Genomic DNA, 24,267 nt, shown 5'->3' with positions numbered 1-24,267 from the left:
GTCCTTGGATGTGACAACTTCATACATCACAGGATGCTTTCAAGTGAATCTTGAAATTCCTTCTCCTGTGGGGAATGAAAAGATGTAGAATAACTTATGTAACCAATTCTCTATCGCTGGATATGATTTCACTTCAGCATTTCTTCCCACCATTGTAAACAGTGCTGTGCAAATGTTCTGATGAGTACATCTTTTTGAACTGATTTTTTCTAAATGTAACGATTCCTAAAAGTGGAGTTCAGCCTGTGTGCACACACGTTTTTCAGAGTTTACATATCCATTGACATGTCATCCTCCAAAACATCGCTCACAGTTTGTTGTCTCAAAGATGGACACTAGCTATAATATCTTTTAAACATATTTGCCAATATGACGAGCAAAATGATTTTCATTATTTTAGTTTGCACTTGATGACCAGTGAGGTTTTGAGCATTTTTCACTCATTAGCCATCTGACTTTTAAAAAGTGAATGATCCCTTTTGTCCTTTGCAAACATTTAAGTGGGGGAGCTTCTTGCTGCTTTGTGACAGCTCAATGTGTATTATGAACATTAACCCCTTGTCTTCATCAACATGTATCAGAGAGCTTTTACTTGTCATTTCTTGCCTTTCATTTTGTTCAGTAGGTTCATTATTGTTGTGGCCCAAAATAATCTTAAGATAGTAAATGTCTTCTTTTTGGGTTTTATTCTTAGAAATGCTTTCTTATAATGGTATAAATTTCTTCTGTAGGTTTTTTTAATCTCTAAAATGGAGATGATAATGGTACTTGTTACAGTGAGGAGAAGCTGAATTGATATGAGCAAAGAGTTGTATTTGCTCTTATTAGTACTTTCTAATATTTACATCATTTTCTGTAATTTTTCTTGTGGTCATTTTGACGGGAATAGAATTTGTTTTTTCCGGGTATTCTCTGATTGTAACAAGACAATTATTAAATTCATACTTTGCTTTTTAATTTGAAATCCCACCTGTAAAAAATACTTATGTATACTAGAGTCTCTTTTTGAGCTCATGATTTATTTCTGTCAATCTTACTTTCTTACTCTAGCACTATATCTTACATATTGTAAAAATTTATTTAATATATTACAGTGTGAATTTTTTGATTCTTTTTTCGATCCCTAAATTTCTTGGCTTGTATTATGACTTTATTATTCCTGAAGAATTCTAATATAATTTTTTCAAGTTAAAAAAAAAAGATAAGTGTTGTCATGGGATTTTTTAGTAATTTTGAATTATCTTTAGGAGAACGTACATCTTTAAAACTGCTTTCCTCCATACAAAAGGTTGATGTCTCTACTTTCACACTTTTACTTTACCCCTCAGTACAGTCCTGTACTTTCTCCATGTACAACATGGGCATTGTTTTTGAGTTTATTCCAGATTATTGTTGATGTTTTTGTTAATTTTTAAGTGAGAAATTTTTGCTATTATATTTTTTAACTGTTAAAACTGACACCTAGGAAGGCAGATTCGGTTTGTAAATACTCACTTTGTAACTTCTCATTTAAAATTGTAAGTATTAAGTACTTGTTACAGAATCCTTTCTTTTCTGTTTTTAAAAATTTGTTTCCAAGATTCTCAAAATGGTCATAGCTAAGTAGTATAGGTGGGGAGACAGATGGAGAGAGGTAGTGTGGCTCATGTACAAACTGTGAGCACTTTCATGGCTGCCTTTATGCTGGAAAAGCTGATAAACAGTCCAGCTTAAACCAGGGTGGCTTTGTATGCACTTGAAATCCAGCTTTCCTGCCTGTATGGTGAAGCCTGGTAGGCGTGGCAGGTAGATGATCAAGGTCGAATGGAGGTTATTGGCTGCACAGAGCACTGTGTCTGAGAATTGGAGACCATCGCCATGGGAAATGCTTGGTGCCAGGAACAATGCAGAGGAGCTGGGGAACCTTGTGTTAAGGATTTTCCAGCCCTGGGAGTGGGAATATCAGACTCTGCATTCAGATCTGAGTTTGAATTCATCCTCTTTAGTTTACTTGTCCTCTGACTTTTGTCAAGCTATATACCGTCTTTCACTTCCTGTTTTCTTGTCTCTCAAATTAGGAGAATTACATCCTGCTGCTAGAGTGTTTGATCAGGTTAAATAATTTGTGTCTATAAGATGTCACATACAGTCACAAGCTCAGTGAGAAATGGGCTGTCGCCTGTTCTTCTGCAGCTCAGTGCTTGACAAGACATGGGGGAAAGCCAGTCCCTAATTTGTGTGTGATGCAAGTAGGAACAAAATTAATGTCTTGCCTTTCCCTAGCAGTATTCTTACAGCTTTGCTTCATTTACTTCTTTCCTCCTTTCCTTTCCCCTTTCCCATCCTCCACCAAAAGAGCCTCTCAGAAAAATAGATTCAAATTACTTTAAAGGTTGGCTCATCCTCATGAAATGATAGTATCATAAAAAAAAATTTTGCAAATCCCAGAATATATTTTATATGATTTACACACACACATGTGCGTGCAAACACACACACACACAAAATCAGTCTACCTCCCACTTACAGAGGGAGAAGGTCCACTTTTTCTGAGTTTTCATTCACAGAGAGTGAGAACAATGTCTCTTACACAGACTTTCACCAGGCTTCGTGCATGGTGTTTTTAATTGAATTTCGGCTTTGTGGCCATAGATATAGTCTCCTAATAGAAGAGAGAAAGTGGAGACATAGACATTCCGCTGAGATATTGGTGTCATCATATTTTAGTTGGAAAGGACTTAAGACAGCATAGAGTCGCAACATTTTATGGGTGAGAATCCATGATGTTGTAACTTAGACAAGAACCTGGGTCTTCTGCCATCTTGTCCACGCGGGTGAAGAGGCAACTGGGCAGGGGATAGTAGGGATCCTTCCTGCTTCACTTCCATGTTCTTGCTAGTTTTCATTTCAGCTGCCTTTAGTTTATGTTCATGAGGCCACTCATGGGAAGGTCACTCTGTCCTGATAGATTGAGTTTCTTATCAGCGAAAAGCTCTGGACCCACTCATATTTCCCAGAGTTTTCTGCTGACCTGCTGACACTTTATATAATTGAGACCTAAGAAACTACTGAATATAAAGTCCTTATTGTTATCGTTTCCCCTCGAGTTCCATAGGAATGGGGTGCTGTCTCAGGCTGTCTAAAGCCAGATCTGAACAAAGATAGGGTGATGGGCTGTGCTGCTGGACCTACACAGTCGAAGGGGATTTCCACCTTAGCTTTATAATCAGGCAGATTAGTTCAAATCTTGCCTTTACCAATTATTATCTTTGTGTCTTGGGGGAGAAACTGTACTTTTTTGTGTCCAAATTTGTTTATCTGTAAATAAGTTCAGTATTTATTTTAAGGTTTCTGTTTTAGAATTGAATGAGCTAATTCATTCATTTATACCTAAAATAGCGATCGCATGGTTCTATGCTGGTGCCTTGGTAGTTGATTACTAAGGGAATCGGCAGTGAGAATGGGGGTGGCGGACCCCTGGATAATAGAGCTTATATTCCAGGATATGCTTGTAAAAGACTGGATGTGCAGTAGATTTTTAGTAAATATCTACTCCTTTCCTAATCTGCATTGATTGTTTATATATCTTTATACAAATATATTAACAAGTTTTATTGCAATTTAAATATTTTTGTAGTATTTACATTATGTAGCTATAAAAATACATGAAATAAAATGATTTGACTTTTATTTTCTTTTCAATAAGCAAAACAAAATAAAATAGAAAAGAAAAAAGTCTTGAGGGAGTAGAAATAATTTTATTTCTGTGGAATCAATTCCGTATAATAGGTCTTTGTCATGTTGTTAAACAGCATATAAAATTGATAGGTTGTGACATACTGGAAATGAGGAAACAGTGGAGACATACTACCTCTAATGCAGTCATTTTGTTACCAAGTCCAAACTCGTTCTGCTTGCTGCATGACAGGCCAATAAATGGGGAGATGAGATGTTGGAGTAAGGAATAGTGACTTCATTTGAAAATCTGGCAGACCCAGAAAATGGCATATTGATATCCAGTAGAACTCTCTTCCCCAAAGCAGAATTCAGTCTCGTTTTATACTAAAAAGCGGCGGGGATGTGGTTGGTTGTTGCAAACTTCTCGCTGTACGAATTGTTTGTCCTTGGAATCCTTTGTTCCTGCAGCTGTCCATGGTGGGTCAAATTAAGGTGCCCCCGTAAAACCTCCAAATGAAAGAAAGGTTATTATCTATTTTGCAACTTGCCATCTGTACATAAGTGTAGAAGAGCTAATATCCTTAAAGTTCAGAGCCCGGAGAATAGGCTGTCCTGGATATTTCAGGCTAAAGGCAACATTTTTTTTACAAAAGGTGCAGAGATAGCAAGTCGGAGCCTAGAAAACAAGGTACAGGTTTAAAGCCAAACGAACACATCTAACATGGAGTCAGATTTGTTCTTTTCTTTTACAATTTCTTTTTCTAACTCATAAATAATTTTAGTAAGAAACATGAGAATTTTTTTTTATTTTTGCTTCTTAATAACGGATTACAACTACACTTTAGTGAGCAGGGATGCTGTGCGTGCCTTGGGGTCACAGCAAACTCTTGTTGGGGGTGGTCGACCCTGTAACATACCGGATGTCCCGTGAGTGTTGGTGAGGGTCCCCCTAACCAGGGGCTCTATTCAGGAACCACCATATGGGCATTGACCTCTGGAGACCTCTTTTTCAGCTGCAGGAAATTTTTTCAGATTTTGTGATGGAAAAATCTCTCCAGCTGCAGATAATCAGGGAATAAAGGAAGAGGAAAAGGGCTTGAAGTAGAGTAGAAGAGAAGGACAGAATATCAGGGAACGTGGGGGCTTGGCAGCGGGGCCTCGGGAGAGAGAGGAGCAGAGGTGTGGAGGGTCCCGGCTACGGAACTAGCTCCTGCACCTTTCCCCGCACCCAAGCCACACAGCTTTTAATTGGGCCCAGGACTCCCTCCTGTCTGGATGTCACCCTGGGCAGAACTTTGAGAATCGAAGCTAAGGGGTGGTCAACACTCACCTAGGGGGTCACTGAGGACTTTGCTAAAGTCCACATTGACTTTTCCAGTCATGTGCCTTCACCTGTTCTTTATCTCAGGATCTGAGAAGCAGGAGCAAGGAACTCATGGAGAGATCCAGGAAGATATCTGACTGTGTTAAGAGACGACAGTCACAGTGACACGTGGAGCGAAGACACTTGCAGTAAAGTAAAATAACTTCACAACTATTGCATCAGAGCTGCAAGTGTGAGAGAACCTAAGCCTGTCTCAGAGTGCAGGGGACAAGAGAAAAGGAATGGTAAAATTACCACTGACATTTGAAATTTTGTTAAAAAGAATGCTACTGTTAATTGTATCACTTGAATGTATGCAGGTGTTTTTCTATGAGCATTCATAGGTTCACAAAACCCCACCAGCCACTCTTGCTCCCATCTGGTGTGGGCTTTCTCAAGCACAGTGCCCTTCCTGCTTGGGTGGGCCACGCTGCTGGTCCTCGCCTGGGGCCGGACTGCTACAGGACACTGAGTCCCCGAGGCACGACCTGGGATACATGACAGGAACATCTCTGCTCTTGGCTGAGGGCCTCCGTTTCCCCCTGCAGTGTAAGAATGCCGGTGACTCAGTTAGAAGCATGCATCCAAGACATCCTTCCGTGTCATCACCATCTAGAAGCGGTGCCTGAATATTCTGAATTTCTGCAGAATGTTGTTTGCAATCACCTTGAACAAGTGAGTGTGTGTCCTCTTTCAAGTGGAGGAATTACTGCCGTTTTCCTGGAACTTACTCACCACTAGTCCATCTGAATTTTCTGTGCTAGGATTCAGTATAGCCTGCTAATAACTCTGCAGTCAGATCTTGAAACCCTGATGAAGAGGATTATTTATTTTCTTTCCTTATATGATAGTATTTTACTTTCAAAATTCTGAGTTTTCTGTTCTTGGAGGAATTTTTTTGGGGTTTGGAGAAACAACTTTGCTCTTACCATCTTTGTGACCTGTTGCTATATGCATCTCACCTGTCTTCTGTCACTTGTGAGGCGGTTCCATTTGTGACCCTGTCTGGGTTATTCATGTTATAAAACATAAAATCTGTAAAAGTACAGAACCCTTTTACTCCGAAGACATTCCACAAATACTCCTTTAATCTGGGTGTGGTTTTAACAAGACACAAACATTAGAACATATACTTGCAGGTTGCCAGTGCAAAATCCCCAAATGAATAGTCTAGCTCAACATCTAAAATCTTTCTTATCTACCTTGGATATGTATGGATAAGTGAAGCAGTTTGCTAAGAACCCAAGACCAGGTTTAGGATACAGGCTGATGTAGCTCAGCGGGTCCTCCCAAGCTGATGCTCTGCCAGAGAGTGGGGTTGAGGGGAGAGGGCGTGCCCTGCCCTCCATGAGCTGACAGTTTCATGGCAAACACCTTCACAAGGTGAAGAAATTGGGGTTTCTTCTATGAACAGTGGGTCTGAAAAGATCCCAAAAAGCATGGGAGTGACACAATCCCATTTGTCTCAAGTAGGGGAGAGTGGCTGTGGGGCCACTTGGGAGACTCGTGAGTCCAGGTGGGCAGTGTTGGTGGCTTCCACTTGAGCGGTAGGATAGTGGGTAAAAGCGAACAGATTGAAGGCATGTTTAGATGGTAAAAAGAAAGATTTAAAGCTGTCTGTGAAGGTAGGATGGAGTAAGGCCCAGGTTTCTGGGTGGATTAATGAGTTAAATGATGGTCCTGCTGTGTTCTGAGGAGGGAAAGCTGCAGAGGGATTTCTGGGGGAAAACTGATGAGTTCAGCTGTGGGTAAAGTGAAAGGTTGTTAGATGTGTGGTCTGGGATCTCAGGTGAGAGCCAGTAGTGAGTAGGGAGAGGGGAGAGAGACTTTCAAATAATTTTATCTTGTGAACATACATATAAGGATGAGTAATGACACACTTAACCCCTCTATATTCTGTATTTAAACCCCAGTAACATTTTGCTATATTGGTTGCAGGGGTTCTTAATTTTTTAATACAAATAAAATAAATAGAAACAAAATAGTGGAGTTAATGAATATCTTAGAGTTGATGTGTGTCCTTGTATGTATTTTGATTTCTCATCTTTATAAACATAATCTACAAAAAGTTAACTTGCTTAGAATAAGAGTTAAACACAGGGACATGACACACTCTGTTGGGGGTTGAAGGTGATATCTTTGGCAAATTATATAGCCTCTTTTTGCCTTTGTTGCATCTTCTGTGAATGCCCCCGTGCCCCTCATCACAGCTGATTTCCTAGACTAGAAGTTGGGAGGGAGGCTGCTGAAGGGAGTAAGAGGTGGCAACTGCTAGGAACAAAGAAGACAAAGACAAAAACAGATTAAAGCCGAGAAACTGAGTCCTAATACCCTCAAAGGAAAAATAATCCCGCAGTGTTTTGAGCCACTTATCGTAAGGGAAACAAAATCACGTGGATCCAAATCTCTTGAGCATATGTATATTCTGGGTGGGAGGGTATCATCAGAAAAGGGTTGAGAAGAGGCTTTTTGGTTTCCCTTAACGTTTTCAGTAAGAATGGGGTGCAGAAGCAAAAACCACCCGCTACACAGTAGAAGGTGTTGTTTTGTGCGAAACTGACCAAAGTTTGGAAACCAGTCATCAGTGGTGCTGGGAAATGAAGAGGCTTCTGGATTGGGTGGGGCACTTGCTGTGACTTCCAGGTGACCTGCTGGCTGGGGTCTGTGAGGCGGGCAGTAGGTTTGCAGTGTGACCTGGGCATAATCCCTGGCTCTGAGGCTGCTGGTCTGACTAGCAGACCTGGGCAGATGCAGTCCTATTGGGGCATCTCGCGATGTGGCCTGGGACACCTGCCATGCTGAGGGCGAGAGGAGGGATCCCCTAAGGGGGTGTCCCTGTGAAGAGTAGAAACGTCCTCCTGCAGGGGAGGAAGAGCCTCTGAGCAGCGGGCCGGATGCACAGGCAAGAGCAGCCTGAGCACGGAGATTTCGGGGACCTGGAAGTCATAAAGTGGCCCGAACAGCCTTGTTCCTGAGAAACTGGAGGGAAAAGATGCTGCAAATGCAGGCTAATTTCAGACCCTGTGGTGGGTCATGAGTGATAGGAAAGAACTGGTCAGGCAGGCACGAAAGAACCCTGTGGTTGTCCCAGTTGGGGCGTCACACCAGAGGGAGGAGCAGAGTTATAGACTTTGTCACTTTTTATCTGTGTGACTTTGAACAATAACACCCCACCTCTCTCTATATATATCTTCATCTGTAAAGTGACAGAGTGACAACTCGTGTCATCAGAAGGCTTAGTTTAGCTCTGATCCTCATTGTCCAGTCCTGTCAGTGCTGCCCTGCAAGTTTCTGCAGTGGGTGCTCTTACCCTGAGATGGGAGGGCGTAGAAGGGCATTGTAGCACCCGAGGGCAGGAAGGGGTTGCTTTAAAAGCAGACATGTAGCCTCCTGCAGCTGCAGACCTACAGGCAGTTTGGTTTATGGTCGTGGAGAGGACTTTGGAGGTCTTAGCATCGTCTTAAGACTTGTTTTCCCTTGGGGACCTGATTTGCCTTTGCAGATTAATGTTGAAGATTTGGGCTTCTGGCAAAGCTGTTTTCACAGATGGGTATATATGTAACATATAGTATAAAATGAAAGGTTTTATTTAATATTTGGGACTTTGTAGCTGTAGGGAACAGCTCTGTTGGCCTGGTTTCCACGGAGGACACTAGCAGTCGTCAGAGCGTGCGGGAGGGCAGGCAGCCTGCAGTGCTGCTGCAGGGGTTCTCCCCAGCAGGACGCTCTGCTGAGTTGACTCTTCTCTGAGTTTGGTTGCCAGAGGAGCAGACAGCAAAGTAATGAGTTCTGGTGGGATTGTATAATGACAGGAAGAAAGAGGGAGCCGTAGTTCTTAGGGACTACTACACTCTTTTGGTTCCTGATCCAGTGTGTCCCATTACACAATTGATGAGTTGTGTCTATTCTGGGACTTGATTGAAATAAACGTGCAGCCTGAATATTAAGAGTTATGTTTTATTTGTCAGAAGGACTCGAGCCAGGATGACCGCCTCTCAGAACACTCTGAGGGACTGCTCGCAAGAGTAGGGGAGAAGCTAGGATTATATAGGAGCTTTACAACAAAGACCAGGTAGTCAGGACAATAAAACATTGCTTGTTATCTAAAGAAAGCCAGGTATCTCAAGTTCATGAATTTAATGCTTTTCAATATATGGGAGGAAGCCAACATTTGGGCTGACTGAATATATACTTTAGACAAGCACCTAGCTATCTAGGGCCAGTAATCTGTCCTTTCTTATTCTGAGTCTGCTCAGAGGGCACCGTTGTGAATGGCTGCAGGCCTGTCTTCACTGGGGGGTGGCGGCAGCCGCTGATGACTTGTTTTCAGCATTCTTTGTTTAGTGACATGGTTGCAATATTTTCATTCAATTTGTAGTGTTTTCATTCACAGAAAATTATGGTATTACCCTGATTATGGATAATCTGGAAGCTTGGAATGGAACCGAGATGGAATTACTGCAGGTAACTTCTACTTTAATAAGCCATGTGTAAACATGAACACGGAGGAAGCATACAAAAGGATTCGGTGGTGAATGGGAAGGGTTTCTGCACGTTACAGGAGAAGGCAAGGCAGAATTCTTCTTCTTTGTGGGCAGGTATGTGAGTCCAACTTTCCTTTCTGAAGTGCTTTCTGAGAACTGTTTATGGTAATGAACCAACATTGACAAACGGTGACACACATTGCATTTAAGAGCTGGCTGGCTTCAACTTGGGTATTGGACAGGTGGAATTCATAGGCAGTGGTCAGGTGGATGGGACAGAGATGGAGCCCAGGCCTGGGCCCATATTCAGGTTGAAATCGCCATTTACTCACCATAGCGCCTTGGACTTGAATGTAACCTCTCTTAAACTGATGGTGAGTCTGTGAAATGGGCATGATAATATTCGTTACTTCCTGGGCTTGTTGTAAGTTCTGAAGATTATTATAGCACACATGAAGCACTTAACACACTGACACTTAGCAGTGTACACTTTGTTCGACCACCACGCTTGGTGTGTGTCAGAGCCTTAAAGGCAGCATGTGTCTGTTTAGGATGCACTGGTAGCCCCTTGGCTACTTTGTGAATTTGGTGATTTCCTTTAATACTTGTAACTCTGTGTGCCATGGGCAGTTATTTTTATGGACAGATGAGGAATCTCAGGGTAAAAAAGACTGTGTAATTTGCCCAAAGTCAGACCATAATTTTGTGTGCAGGGGCCTCGGTTCAGCATGGGCTCCTGGGCCTTCTGCTCTCTCCGTTCAGCACCAGAGCCAGATGTGGGCTCGGCTGTTTCCCAGCCCAGAATATCCGGCAGGCCACAAGACACACCTGGTCCTGTGCTGCTTGAGCAAAATCTCCGGAGGAGAGGCAGTTACAAAAGGGATAAACATAAAAACAGACGACAGCAAATTGTGATCAGCTCTGAGAAGGAAAGGAACACATCTGGCCGTGCAGAGCTGGGAGCTTTCCCATCGGGGCTGCTCTGGGGGCGCTCATCTCAGCTAAACAAGCTGTGCTGCTGCACCAAGGCAGGAAGGCAGGGCGCGTGTGGCCAGGTAGACAGGGCCTCGTTGATCGTACTCATTCCCTATTAAGTGGCAGGTGTCACAGGCACTTAACTAATAAACAGATGTTGGCCAGAATCATCACGCATTTTGCTTGGTAGTTTTATTGGCGCCAACTTTGAGAGGAGGTCATTGAAGCTGGGGAGTTTGCTGCATGCCCGTGATTACCATGGAAATACCCCCACTGGTCTTTCAACCTAGACTGGTGTGGCTGTCATGTCCCAGCCCTGTGAATGGCATCGTGCAGCTTCTCCCAAGTGGCCCAAATGACTGACATTGATATGCTTAATTCGTAGGAAATGGTATGTGGCAATAAGAGAAAAAGGTAGTAAGAAATTGGAAAACTAGAAAATAACCAATTCTTCCCCTGCTGGGGGACCGTACCCTGTGTCTCTCACCCCACTCACTGCCTGTCACCTCCTCCCTGCCGACTCCGTGTTCAGAAGCCACTCTGAGCCTTTGAAGAACATTTTGCCTCATGACACTGTTGACTAGGACCTGCGACCTCTCTGTCCCTGGTTAACTCTCTCTTCAAAGCCATTTAAATTTCTTGCAGGCTCCTCCACTCAAATGTAAGAATAGCCCCTTTAAACTTCTTGATGCAGCTCCTTAATGAAGATCTTGGGAAGGAAACCTAGCCAAAACCTGGGAGGTATTCACAGAGTGAATGTAACCTGAGCATTTTTTGACGTTCAGAATCAGAGCGGTGGGAGACACAGGAAGGCCTTTTTAAGTTAGCAAGTGGAAAGAGAAAGGACTCAGGATGTTTGAGACTGAAACATCTCGGTCCCAGCCAGCAAGGCACCTGCGTTCAGGATGGTGTGTGGGGAGTGCAGAGTTCTCAAAAAGAAAGAAGTGGTGGGATGGCAGGGAGGACATTTAGGTACTTAACTGGGGAAGGAAACAGTTGGCTGAACAATTCATGGTTGAACAAGAGGATTGTGACATGATGTGCTTGTATTTTGGAGAGAAGGGTTTTGTGGAGCCAGGCCTAAGGAGAAATCTCTCTGACTGGGGAGTCAGCACAACAAAAAAACACAGAGAACCAGGCAGACCCCATGGCCCCTGATGGGGGAGAGGCTGCCCACCAATTGGAGACCTGGAGGCTGCTTCTGTCCCTTAGCTGGGGCCTCAGACCTCACTTCACATCCCAGTCCTGTTGATACAAGAAAAAATATGTGGGTCATGAGAAGGGCTGTGTCCCAGGCTTCCGTTGAGCCCCTGGGATGTGCCCCACCAGATTTTGTTCCTTGGCTTCATGCAGTAAAGAATTCAAGAACAAGCCAGTGTTGAGTAAAGGTAGATTTATTCAGAGAGATACATTGACAGGCATGAGAAACGTCACGAAGTATGGGGGTTTGATGCTCAGATTAAAAGTAGGCACACACTCCACAGAAATAGTGTGGGCCTTCTCCGAAGAGGTAGAGAGAGGGGTTCCTGGGATGTGGCTCTGTGTTGCTCCTTTTCTTGGGCTTCGTGGTTTCATATGCTAATAAGTAGAAGGACCAGCCTTAGGGCAAGGGGCTGGGATTCCAGGGAGTTGGCCATTTTCCACCCTTTGACCTTTTGTGGCTAGCCTTGTGACGGCCATGGTGCCTGGGGCCGTGTTATTCACCATGTTACTATTACAATGGGTGTATAATGAAGCTCAGGATCTACTAGAAGTTAAATCTCTTCATCCTGAGCCTCAAGACCTATTGGGGGTTGAATTCTCCACCATTTTGATGTTAATTGCTGTGGTCTTTCTTGAATGGCTTGCTCTGCCCCCTTCCATCCTGTCTCACTGTGATGACACAGAGAGAGCAAAGGCCGGGCCCTGCGTGTGTTCCTGCATTTAACAGCGGGAGATGTGGGGTGGGCTGAGGATGACTCTGAGTGGTGAGAAATATGTTTCAGATTTTCCCACATGAGACATGGGGACCTGCCAGCAGCCATTGCAGATTTATCTCACGGGCATTATCGCTTGTGTTGTTACGGAAACAACAGGCCAGCCAAGAAATAAGCAGCACTCAGAGGGTGGGAGTACTGAGATTTATTATGCCAGCGGGCTCAGAGGGGCTTCTGTTCCCAAGCCCTGAGCACATCCAAGACGTGCACATGAGGTTTTATAGGGTTAATTACAAGTATGGGGCTTTTAGCCAATAAGGCTCGAACAACAAAAAGCAAGGAATCAGTACACTGAAGCTTATCAATTTGGAACAGATCACGTTACTGACAATTGTTGACCTTGGATTTACGAGTTAGCTTGTTAGCCCAGTAAACTGACACTGAACTTCAGATTTACGAGTTAGCCCAGCAAAACTTAGATCAGTAAACCGACACTTATCACACTTAGATTTGTGACTTAGCTTGTTAGCCCAGCTGGGGTTTTTGTTCACAGTGTCACTCATCTTTTCTATTTTCCTTTTATTTTTAAAGTATTTAATCCAAATTTAATATCAGGATTTTTTTGGAAAGAAATTTCTCTTTTTCTTTTCTTTGGGGCTCTTTTGGGGGGTAGGTAATTAGGTATATTTATCTGTTAGTGGAGGCCCTGGGGCTTGAACCCAGGACCCTGTTCACACTAAGCACATGCTCTACCACCTGCCCCATCATCTTTTTCTTTTTGCTTTAGCTGCCAAGAATCTTACAGCTGAATTTCTAGTCGGCCTTTAACACTTGCCCTGACTTCATGGAATCCATTTTTATGAGTTTACCTCCCCCTGGTTTCATTTAAGTATTGAATCTCCATTTTCTCTTCACTCTCAGTTTTGCCTTTTTGTTGTTATGGTTGTTAAGCTGTGTTTAAAAAATTGTTTAATTTCTCTTTTAGCAGGAGGCTGAAGTAAATAAATATGTAAACAAACATCACACTTAAATGCTTTTATATATTCTAAGCTGTTTAGTAGTTAATTAAAAACCAAATTGAATATTAAAGGGATAACATTTTTAAATTATTTTTTAATTTTTTATAAAGACATAGCTGATTTAAAATATATGTTTCAGGTGTACAATAGATGCTCCATTTATAGTTACTGTAAAACATTGTCTGTATTCCCTGTGTTGTAAGATACATCCCTCTAGAGTGTTTACATTACATGTTGCAGTTTGTATAAGAAAGTTGGGTAACGCAGAGTCTGGAACTTGGCTGTGTATGACTCAGGTTCACGCTCACCCTGCCTGTCAGAGCTCAGGCCTTCACTCCTTTCTGCAGGGGAGCGAGTGGAGGCAGATCTCATCAGCGCTGGCACCACACTCTGAGTGGCAGTGACAGCAGTGACTGTGTGTGGACGTGAAAATTGTTGTTCCAAGAGTTTTACATGCTTTTCTGCATTTAATAATTAAAGCCCTCCTGTGAGGAAGGGTTTTAAGTTTTTAATGAATAATACATTTTATTTTGGTATTGATAGACTTCAAAACTCCGGAAAATTTACAGGAGTAGTACAATAAATGCTTAGATACAGTTCACCTTAAAGGGCACTATTTGCCCTTTTGTGACGGGCTTATTTTAGCATAAATTTTCAAAGTTCATTCATATTGTAGCCTGAATCAGTACATTATTCTTTTTGTTTGATAATATCCTTTTCCTTTTTTTTCGTTTTTGGTCTATTTAAAAATATTTTCATTGAAGTCTAGTCAGTTTATAGTGTTGCATCAGTTTCTTGTGTACAGCACAAAACTTCAGTTAAATAGGAACATACCTGCATTCATTTTCATATTCTTTTTAAACATAAGTTACTATAAGTTATTAAATATATTCTCCTGTGCTATACAGTATATACTTGCTGTTTATTGTATACATACTCAGCATCTGCAAATCTTGAACTCCCAATTTATTCATTCCACACCCTCTCCCCTCTGGTAACCATAGTTTGGTTTCTATGTCTCTGTGTCTGTTTCTGTTCTGTAGATAAGTTTATCTTTTTGTTCCTTTGTTTTTTTTTTTTTTTTTGTTTTAGATTCCACATGTGAGCGATCTCATATGGTATTTTTCTTTCTCTTTCTGGCTTATTTCACTTAGAATGTCATTCTCCTGGTCCATTCATATTGCTGCAAATGGCATTATTTTATTATTATTTTATTGCTGAATAGTAGTCTATTGGACATATATACTACAACCTCTTTATCCAGTCGTCTGTCAGTGGACATTTAGGTTGTTTCCATGTCTTGATATTGTAAATAATGCTGCTGTGAACATTGGGGTGAAACTGTCTTTTTGAATTACGTTTCCTTTCGGATATATGCCCTGGAGTGGGATTGCTGTGTCATCTGGGCCCCCAAGGTTTTGTCTTTTGAGGAACCTCTATACAGTTTTCCACAATGGCTCCACCAAACTGCATTCCCACCACAGTGTAGGAGTGTTCCCAATTCTCCACAGCCTCTCCAGCATTTAGTGTCTATGAACTTCTGAATGATGGCTATTCTGACTGGTGAAAGGTGATACTTGTTTGCAGTTTTGATTTGCATTTCTCTGATAATGATATTGAGCATTTTTTCATGTGCCTATTGGCCATTTGTATGTCTTCATTGGAGAAATGTTTCTTTAGGTCTTCTGCCCATTTTTGGATTGAATTGTTTGTTTTTCTTTTTTATCAAGTGTAAAAGCTGTTTACATATTCTGGGAATTAAGCCCTTGTCACTTTCATTTAATGCAACTATTTTCTCCCACTCCATAGGTTGTCTTTTTGCTTTAATTTTTGTTTTCTTTTCTGTGCAAAAGCTTGTAAGTTTAATTAGAACCCACTTGTATATTTTTGCTTGTATTTCTATTGCTATAGTAGACTGCTCTTGGAAAATATTGTTGAGATATATGTCAGATGTTTTGCCTATGTCTTCTTCTAAGAGGTTTATAGTGTCTTGTCTACAATTTTTAGTCTTTAAGCCATTTTGAATTCATTTTTTTGTATGTTGTGAGGGGGTAGTCTAACTTCATTGATTTACATGCAGCTGTGCAGTTTTCCCTGCACCATTTGCTGAAGAGGCTGTCTTTGCTCAATTGTATGTTCTCACCTCCTTTGTCAAAGATTCAATTACCAAAAGTTTGTGGGACTATTCTTGGTAATTTTGTTTATCCATTCATTGATGGATGGATATTTTTAGTGACTTTTAGCTACTCTGAATGATACTGCTATGAATATTGATGTGCAAGTTTTTGTGAGAATACATTTCCATTCTGTTGGCTGTACAGTTGGCCCACCATATCTGTAGTTTCCACTTCATGGATCCAGATGGCTGATTGCAAAGGGACTTGATCATCCTTGGATTATGGTATCCAGGGTGGGGGTTCCTGAAACCAACCCCCCGAGGACACTGAAGGATGACTCTACATGTAGGAGTGGAATTGCTCAGCCACATAACTCTAACCTTTTGAGGAAACATCGGGCTCTTCCAAAGAAGCTGCACCATTGCCCCTTTCCAACGGCTGCATATTGAGGGTATCCATTTCTCTGCCTCCTGATTGACACTTGTTATTGTCCATGTTTTGATTATAACCATCCTAGTGAGTTTAAAATGAGATCTCATTTTGATTTTGATTTCGCTAGTGATGCTGACCATCTTTTCAGATGCTTATTGGCCAATTGTGTATCTATTTAAATCCTTGGCAAATTAAAAAATTGGGTCGATTTTCTTTGTATTGTTCAGTTGTAAGCATTTGTTTTATATCCTGGATACTAGTCTCTTATTAGATATATGCTTTGCAAGATTTTTCTCCTATTCTGCAGATTGTCATTTCACTTTAATTTTTTTAAACATTAAAACAATTTCTTTATAGGGGAGGTAATTAGATTTATTCATTTTGTTTTTCTTCCTTAGCACGCACTCTATCATTTGAGCTACCCCTTTCCCCTTTCATTTCACACTCTTGATGTTGTCCTTTGTAACAAATGATTTTAATTTGATGAAGTCCATTTTATCTATTTTGTTTTATCACTTGTGCTCTTGGTATTGTATCTAGGAAGCCATAGCCTATCCTATGACCACAAAGATTCATACTATGTCTTCTTTAAGAAAGTTCATATATTTAGTTTTTACGTTTCTGTCTGTGATCCATTTTGAATTAATATTTGTTATATAAAATACGGGGTCCAGATTCCAGATTCATTCTTTTGCCTTCAGATACCCAGGTGTCTCTGCTCCATTTGTTGGATAGACTATACTTTCAATGGAGTGTTGTTGGCACATTTCTGGAAAACTGACTGTAAATGTAAGTTTCCCCCCAGGATTTTTTATTGTGTCTCATAGATTTCTGCATCCAAACTTATGACAGAAGCATAATGACTTGAGTGCTATAGATTTGCTGTAACCTTTGAGTGAGTCCTCCAAATTTGCTCTTCTTTTTCAAGATTGTTTTGGCTGACCTGGGTCCCTTGCTTTCAATATGAATTTTGGGATCAGTTTTTCAATTTTTGCAAAGAAGTCAGCTGGAATTTTGATAGGGATTCCATTAAATATGTAGATTACTTTGGGAAGTCTTAACATTTTTAACAATATTTTCTACCATTGCATGATCATGGGATGCCTTCCATATATGAAGATATTTTAAAATTTTTTTGGTGATACTTCAAAATATTCAATGTACAAATCTTGTAAACTTTTGTTAAATGTATCTCTCATTTTATTTTTTATGCAGTTGTAAATGGAACGGCTTAGCTTCATAAGGGTGGGACTATATATATCAATTTATTTATTTCTAGGATTCCTACATAGCAAATACACTAGGTTTATATTTGCTACATTGATCTATCCACAATTCTTCCCACCCCCGTGTCATAAGAAACCAAGACCCAGCTTAAGCCATCTGAACACCTATGTGGAAGTGAGAAATGAGACCTTTGGGTGGGGTTTGTGTAGATGATACTGAGATCTTATTCAGGATGGCTTCATCTTAATTTCTTTTAAACAATCCTTTCAGAGTACATAGTCAGATACATTAGGAAAATGCTGTTTTGATGTGCGGAGGAGCTAAGACTATAATTTTCAAGTAATTTCTAGTGAGAGTGTTGTACTTGAAACATAATTTGCATCAATCTTTGAAGATTTATGTTTCAGGAGCTTTGAGTAAATAATACCTGTCTTTATTCAATAACTACAACTAAATGCTCAAGCAACATGTAAGAGTTTGAGCAAACTGCTCCCGCCCCGTAGTGCTGGTTGGTTGCAGCTGTAACTGGAGTCAGCGCTTACCTCGCCCAGTACACTTGTGCTGATCTGCTCAAAACAGTTCGTCCAACAGTTTGTCGGTAGTCTTTTAGACAAAGCCATAAAGCATTGATTTAAGGTTGCTGGAATGTAATCTATTCTTATTAATATTAAGTAAGCACATATTGAGTACTTACTGTATGTTGGGAATTGTCCCTCAGCCTCACATGAATATTACTTCTAATAAAACCTCTCATATTTCCCTGCTATTTGCACTTTACAGATAAGGAGACTGAGGATTAGGTCTTCTCTCTTTTGGGGGGAGCTCATTATCAATGATGGGAAGTTGTAAGGAAAAAGATATTGATTCATCCAGAGAAAATATTTTTCTGAGATTCAGTATTGAAGAAGGTAACCACTGAAGAGGGTGATCATTGTTTGAGTGAGACGAGCCCCGGGTTGTACGGAGTCAGCATCCCTGTCCTGGACGCTGCACGTGTAGAGCTGCATGGTGGGTGAGGCGGCGCGGCCGCGCAGGGAAAGCGGATGCCGGGCCGTTGGGCTGTGCTCAGGCCCGGTGGGGCTTTCTCCTAAGAGCAGTGGACCGTCATTGACAGATTTTAAGTAGGCTAGTGCGATGCTCTCGTAGATCACTTTTGTCTTGTAGAATGCTTAGAAACATTTAGAAGGCTCGGCAGGAGGTGATGTGATGAGTCAGAGTAGGGTGGCTGCGAGGTGTAGCAGTGTTCAATTTTCAAGTGATTTTCAGTCCCAGGTTTGTGGCTCAGTAGCCGTGTCACTTTGGATGACACACCCAAGGAAGTGAAACAATTTATCTAATCAATAGAAGCAGTGATGTACCGAACTCCCAGGACTGCTGTGTAGATCCAGTGAGATAACGTGTGCACAGTGTGCAGCATGGTCCCCAGCACAGAGTCAGTGCTGAGGGAGTGCCAGTGAGTACCTGGTAGGACAGGTGTGGGTGGTGGATCTCGTTGACTGAGGAAATTTGCCCCTGAAGGAGGGGTCTTGTCACATCTGTGAGTGATTGGCCTGAGCTGGGAGAGGCAGGGAGACCTTGCCCCCGACCAAGGGCCCTGGGCAGGATGGCTATGGGAGGAACACCGTGAAGTTAGCTCTTTGCAGGTGGAGTTGGAGGTGCCCTTGAGACATCTAAGTGCAGTGTCACAATCACAGAAGTGGTCTGGTCCCGGGCTGTGCATTTTCCTGCTGAGATATTGATCTCTGAACGCGAAGACATACTTTACAGGACAAGTGAATAGTAGTATCATCTCTCATCAAAGCTCACATCTCTTTATTCATCACTCACTTTGCTAATTGGGTACTTACAGAACACACTTCACTGTCCTCCCCTGGGCTCAGGCTCCACAGAAAAGAGCTGGTGAGTCTCCCTCTTTTCCAGAAGAAGACACACTTAGCTGGTAGACATCTATACCTCGCCAGACTTAGAATTTTAGGTTGTTGATTTAATTCTATTTTCTGTTGGTCATCTCCTGACAGGAGAGACGTTTTACCTCATGGTCAGGTTTCAATTAGCTGTTACTGAGAATTGCTGGTCTGATCCATAGTGTATTTATTCTATTAACTTTGTAGAGTACTAATCATTTTTCTGTCTTTGCTCTTTAATTTTGTTTGCCCCTTCAATTTTCTATCTTATTTGGGACCTTATTTTATTTTTTAATTAAAAAATGTCTATTAGCAGTTAACAAAACAAAAGCAAAGAAAAAATGCACATGATAGCTAAATTTAGAAAATATCTTGTGTGTTTTCTGTCTCAGCAATGGAGGGTTCTAGAAACTCGTGAAAAGCTTCATTACATAAGTTCCTTTAAATTCTGATTAAGAAATAAAACCTTCCTTCCTCATCTTTCAAGCTGCACAGCTAATTGTCAAGAAAGTGAGGGGAAATTCTCAGAAGCCAAGACAAACCAGAAAGCAGGGATTCTGGGAGATACGTGAGCCTTAGAAGCCCTGGGGTGCCGGTTGGCTCCTGAACTGAGTTTCAGTTGCCCTGGCAGGAGGGCAGGAGGTGAGCCTGTGGCCTCTCACACTGGGAGTTGGATGGCTGTTCTTATATAAGGCCAAACACATCCTGAGAATCCTGCTTTATAAAAGGTTGAATTAGAAAGAAAAGAATAAAAGCATTCCTCAAGGCAAGGAAGTAAGGAAAGTAAAATTTTTTGGAAGCGGGAAAAATAACATATCCAAAATAAGGATTTAGTTTAAAGCTGTTCTGGCATGAGAGTGACCACAAACCCATGGCAGAAAATCACAGCTCCTCCCGGAAAGAGAAGGTGTGTTTTGAATGAATCAGTGGACAGCCATTCTGAAAAAGGCCTCCAGAGTCTTCTGGATCAAGATACTGGACTCAAACACCTCCCTTCCATGGTCTCATTTAAATAACCAGAAAGGTTTTAAAGGAAAGAAGCCATAATCATAGTTCTATTTATTGACATTACTTTATGCTAGGAATTCAAAGGTGACTATGGAGTTGTCTCCTCTTTTATGGACCTTACTTTCTATTTGACATAGTTGGGGAACTTGGTGGAGGGTGGTGTTAGTATGTTGCAATTAACCAGGAGAGGAGTTTAAGAAAGCAGTGAAGGGTTGGTGACATTTTTCGCTGAGGACAGTCCTGTTCAGTTGGCTTGTAATTACAGGCTCGTTGAGTTGTCACTGGAGGGAATTAATCTTAAGGAATTTGGACTTAGCTCAGGCCTCTTCAGAATGGACAAGTGAACCTGGAGAAAGACAGTCAAATCTGTGCAGACATTGAAGTTCACTTCAACATGTGGTATCCATGAGCCAAAGATAGGACTAGTAGGCAGCACTTCTTGAGGACAGAGGAGTGGTTTTTAAGGTTCTTCAAGAATGAATCCCAAGGTACCGGGATGGCCAGTTGTCAAACTGTGACTTTGCTCTTTGGACGGTGTATCCACCAAGGGTATTGGCCGTTTATAAGTTTCCATTTCTCCTTAATACATGTCAGGTTATGAGGACGTGGGCATAAACGTTTCACACCTTGTCAAGGTGACTTTGGGTACCTGCCTAGAATCATGGGCACAGTTGCGGCTGCGTCATACATCTTGCCGCACATCCCGCTCCCCGGCTCCGTGATCACGGCAGAGTGGTTCCTTATTGAGCTGTCCATCTCCTCTGTGACATCGTAACCAAACAAAAGATTGGAGAGTATTAGCTTGGCTTTTTTCTTTTCTAACATTCCCTTCAAATTATGATGACTGATAGTGGACCCAGTTACGTTTGCAGATGATTTACAAGTAGGGCTGTCAGTACAAACCTTGTAATCCCCGCTGTGTGATCTAGAGAAGAAAGTTACACTCTTTCCAAATTGTTTTGATGCACTTATGTGGGAAAATGATGTATGTTTGAATATGTATTTCCTCTCTTACTCATCATGGCTAGAGATGAATATTTGTAGACATGGAATGAGTACTCTGTATTTGAACTGTATGGTCCCCTAAATTCTCCCCAGCTTTTTAAAGTCATCACTGGAGTGCTACCTCCAGAGTGCCGCAAAGCATCCAACACTGCCTGCTCTTCGGACACTGTAAGTTTCCAAGTTGGAGAAGGCTGCTGGCTGGTGAGGCAATCTCTCGCACATCTCTGGTTGGGTGATGTGAGCTGAGAACACAAGAATTGGCAGACAGTAACTAACCACGATCACGTCCATTTCTGGAACACTCATGGAGGATTTTACACCTATGCTAGTGGAATACGTTATTTCATTTAGTTTTCCCAAAAATCATAATTAGATTTTATCACCTGTATTAAAAAGGAAACTGTCAAAGCGAGTGACGTGCAGACTTTGGACTGGAACACGGGTCTTTCTGATCCCTGTCTCTGTTCCCTCCCCGGCCTATCCTTGCAAATGACCAGGAGACTCTTCCTCTGTCTTGAGTTTCCCTCTGATGTTACCGCTCTCTTTGTTTCTAAGAGAGGAAAACAAGTCTAAACTTACTTTCCAGTTGGAAATGGAATGGAGAGTTAACGTTGGAAGCCGGGAGAATCTGTCCTGTGATGAAGTGGTCTCCGAGCCACTTCCACTGGGATGTCACATCACTGTCTGGGCCCCTTGCTCAGCCTGTGCACAGGTGACAGCGCAGTTGTGCCGAGCAGTCCTCCCGGACAGGGCAGTGGTTTGGAAATGAGTTTGGGGATTTGGTTTCATTACACAAGTTCCTGAGGGCCTTGACCTGGCACTTCGAGTGGGAGCATTCCCTGTCCCACAGACTGTGCTCTGGGCCCGTGCAGACCTGACGTGGCCTCAGCCTGAGTCTCAGGGCCCGTGGTGATGAGGAGCATTTTAGCCCAGGGTCTGCCGGAGGCTCTGAGACTACTGGGCTGTGGGACTTTGTCCAGGATGATAATAATTCCTCCCTGAGTTTCAGATTTCCTTGCCTGTGAGCCGGGGTAGTAGTTGTTTCTGAGATGATTGTAATGATTCAGTAATGGGCGCAGCGTGTGCTGACAGGTAGCTGGGTGCTTTAGGAGCAGAAGTCGCAATCACTCTGTCAGCCTCTCCCTGTGCGCTCTGTGCTTTGAGAAGTTGTGTGTTTGGTGAAAGTCCCGCCCAGACCCTAGGGTCTAGATGAACTGTTGTTCCTTTACTTTCCCTTCCTTTTCCTCTTTCCCTTCTCTGTGTCCCATGTTTAGGTAGCAGATTCCTCTATTTCAGGGAATACGGGCTTTTCTAGTAAAGGGACAGGTGGAATGCGGAGAGGTGGGGCCCAGAGGGGGTCTGGAGTGTCTGCACAGTGCTGCTTCCCTGCGTTTCTGCATCCGGTCCCATCAGTGCACTAAGTCAGCCTTCCTCTTCCTTCCTGTGTCATCGGGTCTCTGTTTTAAGGGAAAACCATTTTTATGGGTCTTTTTTCACTTACGTGTTTCATTCAGATGCTTGTTGCTTTTCTCCCTGTGCTTCAGCGTTCCGAGGAGAAAATTCAGCCGTGCAGCATCCTCTCCGAGCTCTACGAGTTGATCGGCTTCCACTGCAAGTCCACCTTCTTCAAGCGGGTGGCCCCCGTGCGGCACGCGGCCCCCGGCATCCCGGAGCCTGGCGGGAAGGCCTGCTCCCGACTCCTCCTGCAGACGCTTCCTGGCTACAGTCTGTCACTGGACTTGCAGGACTTCAGCAAATGTGTTGGAACTAAAACATTGCTTCAGCCCCATTAACCATGCCTGGTTTGGGCCCTGCTGTCCTGCCTCATCAGGGTGAATCTTGATTCATTTAGAACAGGGCTCAGCAGACTTTTCCTTTCAAGGGCTTGGGGGTAAATATTTCAGGGTCTGAAAACCTCCTGATCTCTGGTGCAGCTGCTCAGCTCTACTGTTTAGATGCCAGAACAGCCAGATAGTCCACACACCCATAGAGCTTTATTAACAGCGGTGGCTGGGGCTGGATTGGGTGTATGAACTGCAGTTTGCCCCCACAGCCTCCTCAATATTGACACCTGCACCAGAGTGTACATTTGTGACAATGGGTGAACCTACACTGACATGTCATCATCACCCATAGCCCATAGTTGACACTAGGATTTACACATTGTGTTGTGCACTCTGTGGGTTTGGACAGATGTACAATGACATGTATCCACCATCACAGCATCATACAGAGTCGTGTGTCTTAGTGACCTTAAAATGCTCCGTGCTGCACCTCATTCATTGCTCTTTCCCCTCTAGCCTCTGGCAGCCACTGATATTTCAGTCTCTGTGTTTTTCCCTTTCCCAGAACACCATACAGTTGGAATCAGACAGTTGCTGAAACTTCCCAGATTGGCTTCTTTCACTTGGTAATATGCATTTAAGGTTCCTCCATGTCTTTTCATTCCTTGATAACTCATTTCATTTTAGCACCAAATAATAGTCCATTTTCTGGCGGGACCACAGTTTATTTATCCATTCACCTACTGAAGAAGAGCTTAGTTGCTTCTGAATCCTGTTGAGTATGAATAAAGCTGCTATTAACATCTGTATGCAGATTTGTGTGTGAACATAAGTTTCCATTTCATCGAGTAAACACCAAGGAGCACAGTTGCCGGATCATATGTTAGAATTACGTCTAGCTCTGTAAAAAATTGCCAGACCGTCTTCCAAAGTACCTGGGCCATTTTTCATTCCCACCAACAATGCATTATAATTTCTGGTGCTCCACATCCTCACCAGCATTCGGTGCTGTCAGTGTTCTGCATTTTGGCAGTTCTGACAGGTGTGCAGTGGTATCTCGCTGTTTCAGTCTGCATCCCCTTGATGACAGGTGCTGTGGAGCATCTTTCCAAAGGCTTCTTTGGCATCCAGATTTCTTCTTTGATGAGGTGTGTGTTCAGGCATTTTGCTCATTTTTTAATCAGGTTATTCATCCTTCTTGTTGAGTGTAAAGAAATTTTGTTATATTCTGGATTTCAGCCCTTTATCAGTGTGTCCCTGCCCTTCACCTTCAGTGCCAGAGTTGTCCTTTGGGTCTCAGTGGAGTGTCAGATCTTCAAAGAGATTCCCTGTCTTCCCTCAGCCTAAATAATGTCCTTGTATTTTTCACTTTCAGT

At 42.4% G+C, this 24,267-nt stretch overlaps 1 pseudogene; it reads left to right on the top strand.

Moving 5' to 3' along the window:
• Window positions 1-22,981, top strand: part of LOC140695046 (trafficking protein particle complex subunit 9-like) — a 114,146-nt pseudogene extending 91,165 nt beyond the window's left edge.
• The last annotated feature ends 1,286 nt before the right edge of the window (window positions 22,982-24,267 follow it).

Source organism: Vicugna pacos, unplaced genomic scaffold (assembly GCF_048564905.1).
Source record: "Vicugna pacos unplaced genomic scaffold, VicPac4 scaffold_127, whole genome shotgun sequence".
Taxonomy (NCBI): domain Eukaryota; kingdom Metazoa; phylum Chordata; class Mammalia; order Artiodactyla; family Camelidae; genus Vicugna; species Vicugna pacos.
This window is presented reverse-complemented; position numbering and strand designations above follow the sequence as displayed.